Consider the following 12,500-nt stretch of genomic DNA (forward strand, 5'->3'; position numbering starts at 1 on the left):
CGTGTGTGTAGGTGGCAGGGAAGTCAGGCGCAGGAGAAACCAACTTGGTTAAACTGGAGTAGTTTTATTAACAAAAAACGAACTCCAAAACCAACGTACAAAAATAACATGGGTAAAAACAACCCGTCGCACACCGATACAACATACACGAGTACATAACATACAAACAATCATTGACAAGGACATGAGGGGGAACAGAGGGTTAAATTCACAACATGTAATGAATGGGATTGGAACCAGGTGAGTAGGAAGACAAGACAAAACTAATAGAAAAGGAAAAACTGATCAATGATGGCTAGAAGACCGGTGACGTCGACCGCCGAGCACCACCCAAACAAGGAGGGGCAACGACTTCGGCAGAAGTCGTGACAGTACCCCTCCCCCCCGACGCGCGGCTCCAGCTGCGCGTCGACACCAGCCTCGGGGACGACCCGGAGGGCGAGGTGCAGGGCGATCCGGATGGAGACGATGGAACTCTCGCAGCAGGGAAGGATCTAACACCGGAACCCAGCATCTCTCCTCCGGACCGTACCCCTCCCAGTCCACGAGGTACTGAAGGCCCCTCGCCCGACGTACACCGGGGCCCCCTCAATGTGGGGGCGGAGGAACCTCCAGCACCTCAGCCTCCTGGAGCGGGCCAGCCACCACCGGCATGAGGAGAGACACATGGAACGAGGGGGTTAATGCGGTAATGGGGGGGAAGCTTTAACCTATAACATACCTCGTTCACTCTCCTCAGGACTTTAAACGGCCCCACAAACCGCGGACCCAGCTTCCGGCAGGGCAGGCGGAAGGGCAGGTTTCTGGTCGAGAGCCAGACCCTGTCCGGCCTCACTGCGGTGACGGTCTGCGCCCACTTTCTGGCGCCGTACGGCGCGCTGAAGGTGGACGTGAGCAGCGTCCCAGGTTTCCTCCGCGCGCCGGAACCAGTCATCCACCGCAGGAGCCTCGGTCTGACTCTGATGCCAAGGGGCTAGAACCGACTGATACCCAAACACACACTGAAAGGGAGAGAGGTTAGTGGAGGAGTGACGGAGCGAGTTCTGAGCCATCTCTGCCCAGGGCACGAACGCTGCCCACTCTCCCGGGCCGGTCCTGGCAATAAGACCTCAGAAACTCAAATCAAATCAAATTTATTTATATAGCCCTTCTTACATCAGCTAATATCACAAAGTGCTGTACAGAAACCCAGCCTAAAACCCCAAACAGCAAGCAATGCAGGTGTAGAAGCAATGCAGGTGTAGAAGAAACCTACCCACATCCTGGTTATCTCTCTCCACCTGCCTGTTACTCTCAGGGTGAAAACCCGAGGTAAGGCTGACGGAGACCACCAGACGTTACATGAATGCCTTCCAGGCCCTTGACGTGAACTGGGGACCCCGATCAGACACTATATCCTCAGGCACCCCGTAGTGCCGAAAGACGTGTGTAAACAGAGCCTCCGCAGTTTGTAGTGCCGTAGGGTTACCGGGCAAAGGGAGGAGATGACAGGACTTAGAAAAACAATCCACAACGACCAGGATCGTGGTGTTACCTTGTGAAGGTGGAAGATCGGTTAGGAAATCCACTGACAAGTGCGACCACGGCCGTTGTGGAACGGGTAAGGGTTGTAACTTACCTCTGGGTAGGTGTCTAGGAGCCTTGTACTGGGCGCACACTGAGTAGGAGGAAACATAAACCCTCACGTCCTTAGCTAAAGTGGGCCACCAGTACCTCCCACTAAGACAGTGCATCATCCGATCAATCCCAGGATGACCAGAGGAGGGTGACGTGTGAGCCCAGTAGATCAATTGGTCGCGGACAGCAGATGGAACGTACAGACGCCCAGCTGGACACTGAGGGGGAACGGGCTCTGTACGTGATGCCCGCTCAATATACGTGTCCAGCTCCCACACTACCGGTGCCACCAAACAAGAGGCTGGGATTATGGGAATGGGATCCAAGGACCGCTCCTCTGTGTCATACAGCCGAGACAATGCGTCTGCCTTAACGTTCTGGGAACCTGGTCTGTAAGAGAGGGTAAACACAAAACGGGTGAAAAACATGACCCACCTTGCCTGGCGAGGATTCAGACTCCTCGCCTCCCGGATGTACTCCAAATTCCGGTGGTCAGTCCAGATGAGAAAAGGGTGTTTAGCCCCCTCAAGCCAATGTCTCCACGCCTTCAAAGCCTTGACGACAGCCAACAGCTCCCGGTCCCCCACATCATAGTTTCGCTCCGCCGGGCTGAGCTTTTTAGAGAAGAAGGCACAGGGGCGGAGCTTTGGTGGCGTACCCGAGCGCTGAGAGAGCACGGCTCCTATCCCAGCCTCGGATGAGTCCACCTCCACTATGAATTGCAAAGATGGATCCGGATGAGCCAACACAGGAACCGAGGTAAACAGAGCCTTCAGTTGCCTAAAAGCACTGTCCGCCCCAGCCGACCACTGCAAATGCACCGGACCCCCCTTCAGCAGTGAGGTAATGGGAGCAGCTACCTGACCAAAACCCCGGATAAACCTCCTGTAGTAATTGGCGAACCCTAAAAATCGCTGCGCCTCCTTCATCGTGGTTGGAGTTGGCCAATTATGCACGGCTGCAATGCGGTCACTTTCCATCTCCACTCCTGACGTGGATAGGATATACCCTAAGAAGGAGACGGACTGTTGAAAGAACAGGCATTTCTCAGCCTTGACATACAGGTCATGCTCCAACAGGCGACCAAGCACCTTGCGCACCAGGGACACATGCTCAGCGCATGTAGCGGAATATATTAGAATGTCATCGATATATACCACTACACCCCGCCCCTGAAAATCTCGTCTACAAAAGATTGGAAGACTGATGGAGCATTCTTCAACCCGTACGGCATGACGAGGTACTCATAATGCCTTGAAGTGGTACTAAATGCTTTCTTCCACTTGTCTCCCTTTCGGATACGCACCAGGTTATACACACTCCTGAGATCCAATTTAGTGAAGAAGCACGCCCCGTGCATTAACTCAATCGCCGTGACGATCAGAGGTAGCAGGTAACTGTACCCTACCATGATTTTATTAAGACCTCGATAATCAATGCACGGGCGCAGACCTCCATCCTTCTTCTTCACAAAAAAGAAACTCGAGGAGACGGGTGAAATGGAGGACCTAATGTACCCCTGATGCAGGGATTTGGAGAGATATGTTCCTTTTACAGAAGGCGAGAGCCAAATCGGCATAGTCGGGGGGAATGCGCACGGTGGAGACCTGGTCTGGACTTTTCACCGTAGTAGCACCAATGGAAACCCCTACACACCTACCTGAGCACTCTCACGACCACCCCGTGAGAGCCCTCTGTGGCCAAGAAAAATGACTAATTAACCAAGGTAGACCCAGCACCACGGGATACGCAGGAGTGTCAATAAGGAAAATACAAATGTTTTCCTTGTGACCCCCCCTGCGTCACCATACTCAAAGGAGCTGTGGCCTCCCTGATCAACCCTGACCCTAATGGTCGACTATCTAAGGTGTGAACGGGGAAAGGCACATCCACGGGTACAATGGGGATCCCTAAACTACGAGCAAAAGCTTGAACAATGAAATTCCCAGCCGCGCCTGGTTCTACTAGCGCCTTATGCTGGGAACGCGGGGAAAAATCAGGAAAAGTAACAGACACAAATATATGTGCAACAGAGGGCTCTGGATGAGAATGGTGCCTACTCACCTGGGGTGGCGCCAGAACGCCTTGCCTGCTACCTCGATTCCCAGAGGAACCTACCCAGCACCGACCAGCAGTGTGACCTCTGCGGCCACAGATGGGGCATGAGCGGGAATCCCCTCCAGTCTCCATGTGCACCCTCCCTCCCAGCTCCATGGGTATAGGAGAGGGGGTGCGGGAGGATGGAACCACCAGACCCCGATCTGGACGTCCGCGAGCAGCCAGCAGGTTGTCCAGCCGGATGGACAGATCCACCAGCTGGTCGAAGGTGAGGGTGGTGTCTCTGCAGGCCAGCTCCCGACGGACGTCCTCACGCAGACTGCAGCGGTAATGATCGATCCATGTGATTCCATCCCGCAACGGCTGCCAGGGTCCTGAACTCCAGTGCAAAATCCTGGACGCTCCTCGTCTCCTGCCTCAGATGGTAGAGGCGCTCACCCACCGCGCTGCCCTCGGGTGGGTGGTCGAAGGCTGCCAGAAAACGGCGGGTGAACTTCTCATAATGGTCCAACGCCGCATCTCCCTCTTCACACACAGCGCTGGCCCACTCCAGGGCTCTCCCGGTGAGGCACGAGACGAGGGCGAAACTCTTCTCACGGTCCGTTGGAACTGGGTGGACCGTGGCCAGATACAGGTCCAATTGGAGTAGGAAACCCTGGCAGTTCGCAGCACTTCTGTCGTACCCCTGAGGCATGGCTAGACGGATGCCACCGGGTTCAGGTTGAATAGGGATTGGAAGCAGGTGTGTAGGAAGACAAAACAAAACCAATGGGAAATGGAAAACTGATCAATGATGGCTAGAAGACCGGTGACGTCGACCGCCGAGCACCACCCGAACAAGGAGGGGCATCGACTTCGGCAGAAGACACTGTTTTCCATCTAATTCTCGCTGTCTTTCTCTCTGTTTTCCATCTAATTCTCTTTGTCTTTCTCTCTGTTTTCCATCTAATTCTCGTTGTCTTTCTCTCTGTTTTCCATCTAATTCTCTTTGTCTTTCTCTCTGTTTTCCATCTAATTCTCTCATCTTTCTCTCTGTTTTACATCTAATTCCCTCTCTGGCGGTGAATAAGTGACCGACATAATGATGTGGAACTACCACAGTTTAACCTCAGATGCCCCTGACCTGTGTGCTCTATACTGAAGCCCTGTGGCTTCACGCTGCTAGCTCCGGTTTAATCAAGAGTTTGCAAGTATGGACCTGTGATGTTTTTTGTTATTTTGTATATATTTACTATCCCTTTGGAACAGTGAACCTTAGAGAATAAATAAGAAACCTGCACGCTGCTCTTGATAGTATCACTGCTCTTTATTAAGCTTTATGTATCGGCCTCAAGGCCTTCCTCAGAGTTTTTTCTCATTTATTTTTATTACCATGTACCTGCAACAAAGATAGCTCAAATGAGTTAGTGCTTTTTTCAATTTTGAATAGGTAACCTTTGGAATACATTGGGCAAATTGTAACCATTGAAAGTCACACCAGATTATCGCCAGGTGATCTCTCGTTAAACGATCAATACGCTCTAAAATCACCCACATATCTGAACTCAATTGCAACCATCATTAGCCAGTGATTTACCGCTCCCTAAAGCGGATGATGAGGTTATCTTTTAGTCTTGATTGCGGGCCAACATTTTTTCAAGACTACTTTGCCCTCTGGTTGGTATTGTCATCGTGTCTTCTCCTGCTCCTTCCCTCCAAATACTAAACACCGGTCCTGGGATTCATCATTACGCACACCTGTTAATCATTAGGATTCACACCTGGACTTCATTACCTTCATAATTTCCTCCCCTTTATATGTCACTCTCTTATGTTCACTCACCAGTTGGTATTATTCTTGTGTACTGGCGTGAAGCCACATGAAATTGTCTCGTTCCTGGTTTTGTTGTTTTATTAAACGTTTCACCTGCACCTGCTTCCTGACTCACAGCTCCATTATTACACATTATTACACATCACAAAAATGTAATCCTACTTTATGAGCAGACTAAGGGTGATTTAGTTCTACTTTATGAGAAGACTAAGGGTGATTTAGTTCTACTTTATGAACAGACTAAGGGTGATTTAGTTCTACTTTATGAGCATACTAAGGGTGATTTAGTTCTACTTTATGAGCAGACTAAGGGTGATTTAGTTCTACTTTATGAGCAGACTAAGGGGTGATTTAGTTCTACTTTATGAGCAGACTAAGGGGTGATTTATCTATTTATCAATTAACAATAAAGTATTTCCTCGTTTACCACATCAAATCTACTGTGGAAATGTACCCAACACGTATGAACGGAAAACAAATGTTGATGGTGTTAGGTTCTAATTTTCAGAGTAACAACCCGACGGACACTATGGAAGCTTAAACCAAGTTTATTCGTCCATTGGGTCAATACAGTTTCATCAGATGACCACATATTCACACAAGCACTGATATTTAACTATGCTGAGTCTCCACCTACACATCTGAACAGCCAATGCATCTCTGTTGCTAGACAGAACCTTAGTGATATCTGTTCTTCCTCACTTCATCTGACCTGACCTCTCACCCCAAAGTGCTCACTCCTCCCCAACTCAAGGCTGTTATGGTGACTGGTACCAGACTGTGTCTCTTCTCCTCCCAGAGGATCCCTGATGGCTAACAATAACATTTCGTGACATAATGTAAGCGTTATACATTACCCTCTCTTCCTCAGTGACATGAATAATTATATTTCATGTTCTCAGTACCCAACAATGGTACCGCCTACTCATGATATTTTATTCCTTTCCAGTTTATTTAATCCATTAAATACAACTGTCTTTAAAATACAATTATCAAGATCATGGGTATTCTCATCATGGGTAAAATATCTCCAGACAGTCCATATTTGAAATGTGTAACTATATAAATCAAGTAAATCGTGATATTAGATTATTTTGCCATTTAAGCATTGCCTCACGTCAGATGGCGTCACTCCTACACGACACTTGAGCCTCAACCGGTCTGTCTTGTAGGACGTGGAACTCATCTCTAAAAAGGCTGGTCCACCTAACACTAGTTATGAAAATCACTCTGCTCTCAGTAGCTATGACACTCTGGCTACTATGGCAAACCTGCTCCAGCTAGCAGCCTAGTGCATCCTTGTTTGAATGGCCATACGGTAGCTAGCTAGTTTGCCAGGTCGTTGATGAAGTTGTACAGCACCAAAGTTATGGGACTGTTCTCAGAAATCAGCATGTATCTGACTCTGACAGCTGGCACTGTGACTCGTTATGGTCTTTATTTTATTCCTATTATTATCTATCCTGATGCCTAGTCACTTTACCCTGCCTTCATGTACATATCTACCTCAAATACCTTATTATATTATCTATCCTGATGCCTAGTCACTTTACCCTGCCTTCATGTACATATCTACCTCAAATACCTTATTATTATCTATCCTGATGTCTAGTCACTTTACCCTGCCTTCATGTACATATCTACCTCAAATACCTTATTATTATCTATCCTGATGCCTAGTCACTTTACCCTGCCTTCATGTACATATCTACCTCAAATACCTTATTATATTATCTATCCTGATGCCTAGTCACTTTACCCTGCCTTCATGTACATATCTACCTCAAATACCTTATTATATTATCTATCCTGATGCCTAGTCACTTTACCCTGCCTTCATGTACATATCTACCTCAAATACCTTATTATTATCTATCCTAATGCCTAGTCACTTTACCCTGCCTTCATGTACATATCTACCTCAAATACCTTATTATTATCTATCCTGATGTCTAGTCACTTTACCCTGCCTTCATGTACATATCTACCTCAAATACCTTATTATTATCTATCCTGATGCCTAGTCACTTTACCCTGCCTTCATGTACATATCTACCTCAAATACCTTATTATATTATCAATCCTGATGCCTAGTCACTTTACCCTGCCTTCATGTACATATCTACCTCAAATACCTTATTATTATCTATCCTGATGCCTAGTCACTTTACCCTGCCTTCATGTACATATCTACCTCTAATACCTTATTATTATCTATCCTGATGTCTAGTCACTTTACCCTGCCTTCATGTAAATATCTACCTCAAATACCTTATTATTATCTATCCTGATGTCTAGTCACTTTACCCTGCCTTCATGTACATATCTACCTCAAATACCTTATTATTATCTATCCTGATGCCTAGTCACTTTACCCTGCCTTCATGTACATATCTACCTCAAATACCTTATTATTATCTATCCTGATGCCTAGTCACTTTACCCTGCCTTCATGTACATATCTACCTCAAATACCTTATTATTATCTATCCTGATGCCTAGTCACTTTACCCTGCCTTCATGTACATATCTACCTCAAATACCTTATTATTATCTATCCTGATGCCTAGTCACTTTACCCTGCCTTCATGTACATATCTACCTCAAATACCTTATTATTATCTATCCTGATGTCTAGTCACTTTACCCTGCCTTCATGTACATATCTACCTCAAATACCTTATTATTATCTATCCTGATGTCTAGTCACTTTACCCTGCCTTCATGTACATATCTACCTCAAATACCTTATTATTATCTATCCTGATGCCTAGTCACTTTACCCTGCCTTCATGTACATATCTACCTCAAATACCTTATTATATTATCTATCCTGATGCCTAGTCACTTTACCCTGCCTTCATGTACATATCTACCTCAAATACCTTATTATTATCTATCCTGATGTCTAGTCACTTTACCCTGCCTTCATGTACATATCTACCTCAAATACCTTATTATTATCTATCCTGATGCCTAGTCACTTTACCCTGCCTTCATGTACATATCTACCTCTAATACCTTATCTATCCTGATGCCTAGTCACTTTACCCTGCCTTCATGTACATATCTACCTCAAATACCTTATTATTTATCTATCCTGATGCCTAGTCACTTTACCCTGCCTTCATGTACATATCTACCTCAAATACCTTATTATATTATCTATCCTGATGCCTAGTCACTTTACCCTGCCTTCATGTACATATCTACCTCAAATACCTTATTATTATCTATCCTGATGCCTAGTCACTTTACCCTGCCTTCATGTACATATCTACCTCAAATACCTTATTATTATCTATCCTAATGCCTAGTCACTTTACCCTGCCTTCATGTACATATCTACCTCAAATACCTTATTATATTATCTATCCTGATGCCTAGTCACTTTACCCTGCCTTCATGTACATATCTACCTCAAATACCTTATTATTATCTATCCTGATGCCTAGTCACTTTACCCTGCCTTCATGTACATATCTACCTCTAATACCTTATCTATCCTGATGTCTAGTCACTTTACCCTGCCTTCATGTAAATATCTACCTCAAATACCTTATTATTATCTATCCTGATGTCTAGTCACTTTACCCTGCCTTCATGTACATATCTACCTCAAATACCTTATTATTATCTATCCTGATGCCTAGTCACTTTACCCTGCCTTCATGTACTGTATACGCGTTAGTTACTATGTTGGGGATTTATTTTTACTCTGCATCGTTGGGAAAGGTTTGTAAGAACGCATTTCACTGTGATGTCTACACCAGTTCTATCCTGCGTATGTGATGAATATAATTTGATTTGGCTACTTTGTAACATTTGGCTAACGCGATGACACCACAGAGCGCAGTCAGCTTTGTTGTAGAACTCGGGTGCACTAATCACGGCAGAACAGATGTCATGACAACTCATTTGTGTATTAGCTAGATCTTCACTAGCTAGCTAGAGGAGTATTCAGCATTGAGTGTGTGAACTGGTGTTGTTAGCATCCCTACCTTTCGCTTCCTGTGGATTGATTTGAGACCGGTTCAGCCTGCAAGAGGACACTAGCTAGTTAACGCGTTAGCTAGCTAATTTTCATACATATTTCTATAACTACTGATTCTATCACCACAAAACACCTTAGCTAGATTTGGAATTAGGTAGTGAAGACTTGCTCATGAAAACGTCAATATTAACTACAGGTTTATAATTTTTTTGGTCAGATTAACTCTTTTGAGGATAAAAGGGGGTTCAGTGGACGATGTCACCTTGGTAACATTTTCGAATGTTAGGACAGCATATTGTAGCCAAACTTCTTTTTAGCTATCCCATTAGTCTTTGCGAATTTTCAGACAGATCAGTGCAGACGGCCGTCTGACGTGAGACAATGGCTATTTAAGGTGAAACATTTGAATGAAATATACAGTTGAAGTCGGAAGTTTACATACACTTAGGTTGGAGTCATTAAAACTAGTTTTTCAACCACTCCACAAATTTCTTGTTAACAAACTATTTTTGGCAAGTTGGTTAGGACATCTACTTTGTGCATGACACAAGTAATTTTTCCACCAATTGTTTACAGACGGATTATTTCAATTATAATTCACTGAATCACAATTCCAGTGGGTCAGAAGTTTACATACACTAAGTTGACTGTGCCTTTAAACAACTTGGAAAATTCCGGAAAATGATGTCATAGCTTTAGAAGCTTCTGATAGGCTAATTGACATCATTTGAGTGAATTGGAGGTGTACCTGTGGATGTATTTCAAGGCCTACCTTCAAACTCAGTGCCTCTTTGATTGACATTATGGGAAAATCAAAAGAAATCAGCCCTCAGAAGACCTCAGAAAATAAATTGTAGAACTTCACAAGTCTGGTTCATCCTTGGGAGCAATTTCCAAACACCTGAAGGTACCACGTTCATCTGTACAAATAATAGTATTGTCACGACTTCCGCCGAAGTTGGTCCCTCTCCTTGTTCGGGCAGTGTTTGGCGGTCGACGTCTAGCCATCGCCGATTCACTTTTCATTTTCCATTTGTTTTGTCTTTGTCTTACACAAACTGGTTAAACAGTTTCTCCAAACATTTAATACCACTGGCTATGTTGATGACGTGACACAAAAACTGTATTTTACCCAACAAGTTGCATGCTGGTCTCTCCTCAGATGTCCTCTCTGAACATGAATTATGTGACTGGAGCTAGTCACATGTCCACATGATGTATCTAGAGTAGAAGCCCTGTGATGTGCAGCACTGGGAGGAAGCACAACACCACTTAGAGGAAGCACAACACCACTGAGAGGAAGCACAACACCACTTAGAGGAAGCACAACACCACTGAGAGGAAGCACAACACCACTTAGAGGAAGCACAACACCACTGAGAGGAAGCACAACACCACTGAGAGGAAGCACAACACCACTGAGAGGAAGCACAACACCACTTAGAGGAAGCACAACACCACTGAGAGGAAGCACAACACCACTGAGAGGAAGCACAACACCACTGAGAGGAAGCACAACACCACTTAGAGGAAGCACAACACCACTGAGAGGAAGCACAACACCACTTAGAGGAAGCACAACACCACTGAGAGGAAGCACAACACCACTTAGAGGAAGCACAACACCACTGAGAGGAAACACAACACCACTGAGAGGAAGCACAACACCACTGAGAGGAAGCACAACACCACTGAGAGGAAGCACAACACCACTGAGAGGAAACACAACACCACTGAGAGGAAGCACAACACCACTTAGAGGAAGCACAACACCACTTAGAGGAAGCACAACACAACTGAGAGGAAGCACAACACAACTGAGAGGAAGCACAACACCACTGAGAGGAAACACAACACCACTTAGAGGAAGCACAACACCACTTAGAGGAAGCACAACACCACTGAGAGGAAGCACAACACCACTGAGAGGAAGCACAACACCACTGAGAGGAAGCACAACACCACTTAGAGGAAGCACAACACCACTGGGAGGAAGCACAACACCACTTAGAGGAAGCACAACACCACTGAGAGGAAGCACAACACCACTTAGAGGAAGCACAACACCACTGAGAGGAAACACAACACAACTGAGAGGAAGCACAACACCACTGAGAGGAAGCACAACACCACTGAGAGGAAGCACAACACCACTGAGAGGAAGCACAACACAACTGAGAGGAAGCACAACACCACTGAGAGGAAGCACAACACCACTGAGAGGAAGCACAACACCACTTAGAGGAAGCACAACACCACTTAGAGGAAGCACAACACCACTGAGAGGAAGCACAACACCACTGAGAGGAAGCACAACACCACTGAGAGGAAGCACAACACCACTTAGAGGAAGCACAACACAACTGAGAGGAAGCACAACACCACTGAGAGGAAGCACAACACCACTTAGAGGAAGCACAACACCACTTAGAGGAAGCACAACACCACTGAGAGGAAACACAACACCACTTAGAGGAAGCACAACACCACTTAGAGGAAACACAACACCACTGCCCCCTGCTGAGGACATGACTCAGCCAACCTGTCACTCTAAACCTTACACACTAATGTAGGCTACCTTTACCAGTTACAGCCAGAAGAGGACTGGCCACCTCTCGGAGCCTGGTTCCTCACTAGGTTTTTTTCCTAGCTTCCTGCCTTCTAGGGAGTTTTTCCTAGCCACTGTGCATCCTTTGGGGGGCTCTCGAGTGGCATACTGGTCTAAGACACATCTCAGTGCAAGAGGCGGTACTGTAGCACCTGGCTCGAATCCAGGCTGCATCACATTGACCGTGATTGGGAATCCCGTAGGGCAGCGCACAATTGGCCCAGCGTCGTCCGGGTTTGGCTGGGGTAGGCCGTCATTGTAAATAAGAATTTGTTCTAAACTGACTTGCCTAGTTAAATAAAGGTTAAATACATTTTGGGGGTTTTAGGCTGGGTATCTATAAAGCAATTCGTGACAACTGCTGATGTAAAAAGGTCTTTATAAAATACATTTGACTGATTTATTGACTG

The 12,500-nt window shown here is 45.8% G+C and overlaps 1 protein-coding gene across 2 annotated transcripts in view; it reads left to right on the forward strand.

The window, feature by feature from the left end:
* LOC106603934 (calcium/calmodulin-dependent protein kinase kinase 1) overlaps positions 1-12,500 on the forward strand; it is a 158,675-nt gene that overhangs the window by 144,494 nt on the left and 1,681 nt on the right. The window lies entirely within an intron of this gene.

The sequence above is a fragment of the Salmo salar genome, chromosome ssa04, assembly GCF_905237065.1.
Source record: "Salmo salar chromosome ssa04, Ssal_v3.1, whole genome shotgun sequence".
NCBI lineage: Eukaryota > Metazoa > Chordata > Actinopteri > Salmoniformes > Salmonidae > Salmo > Salmo salar.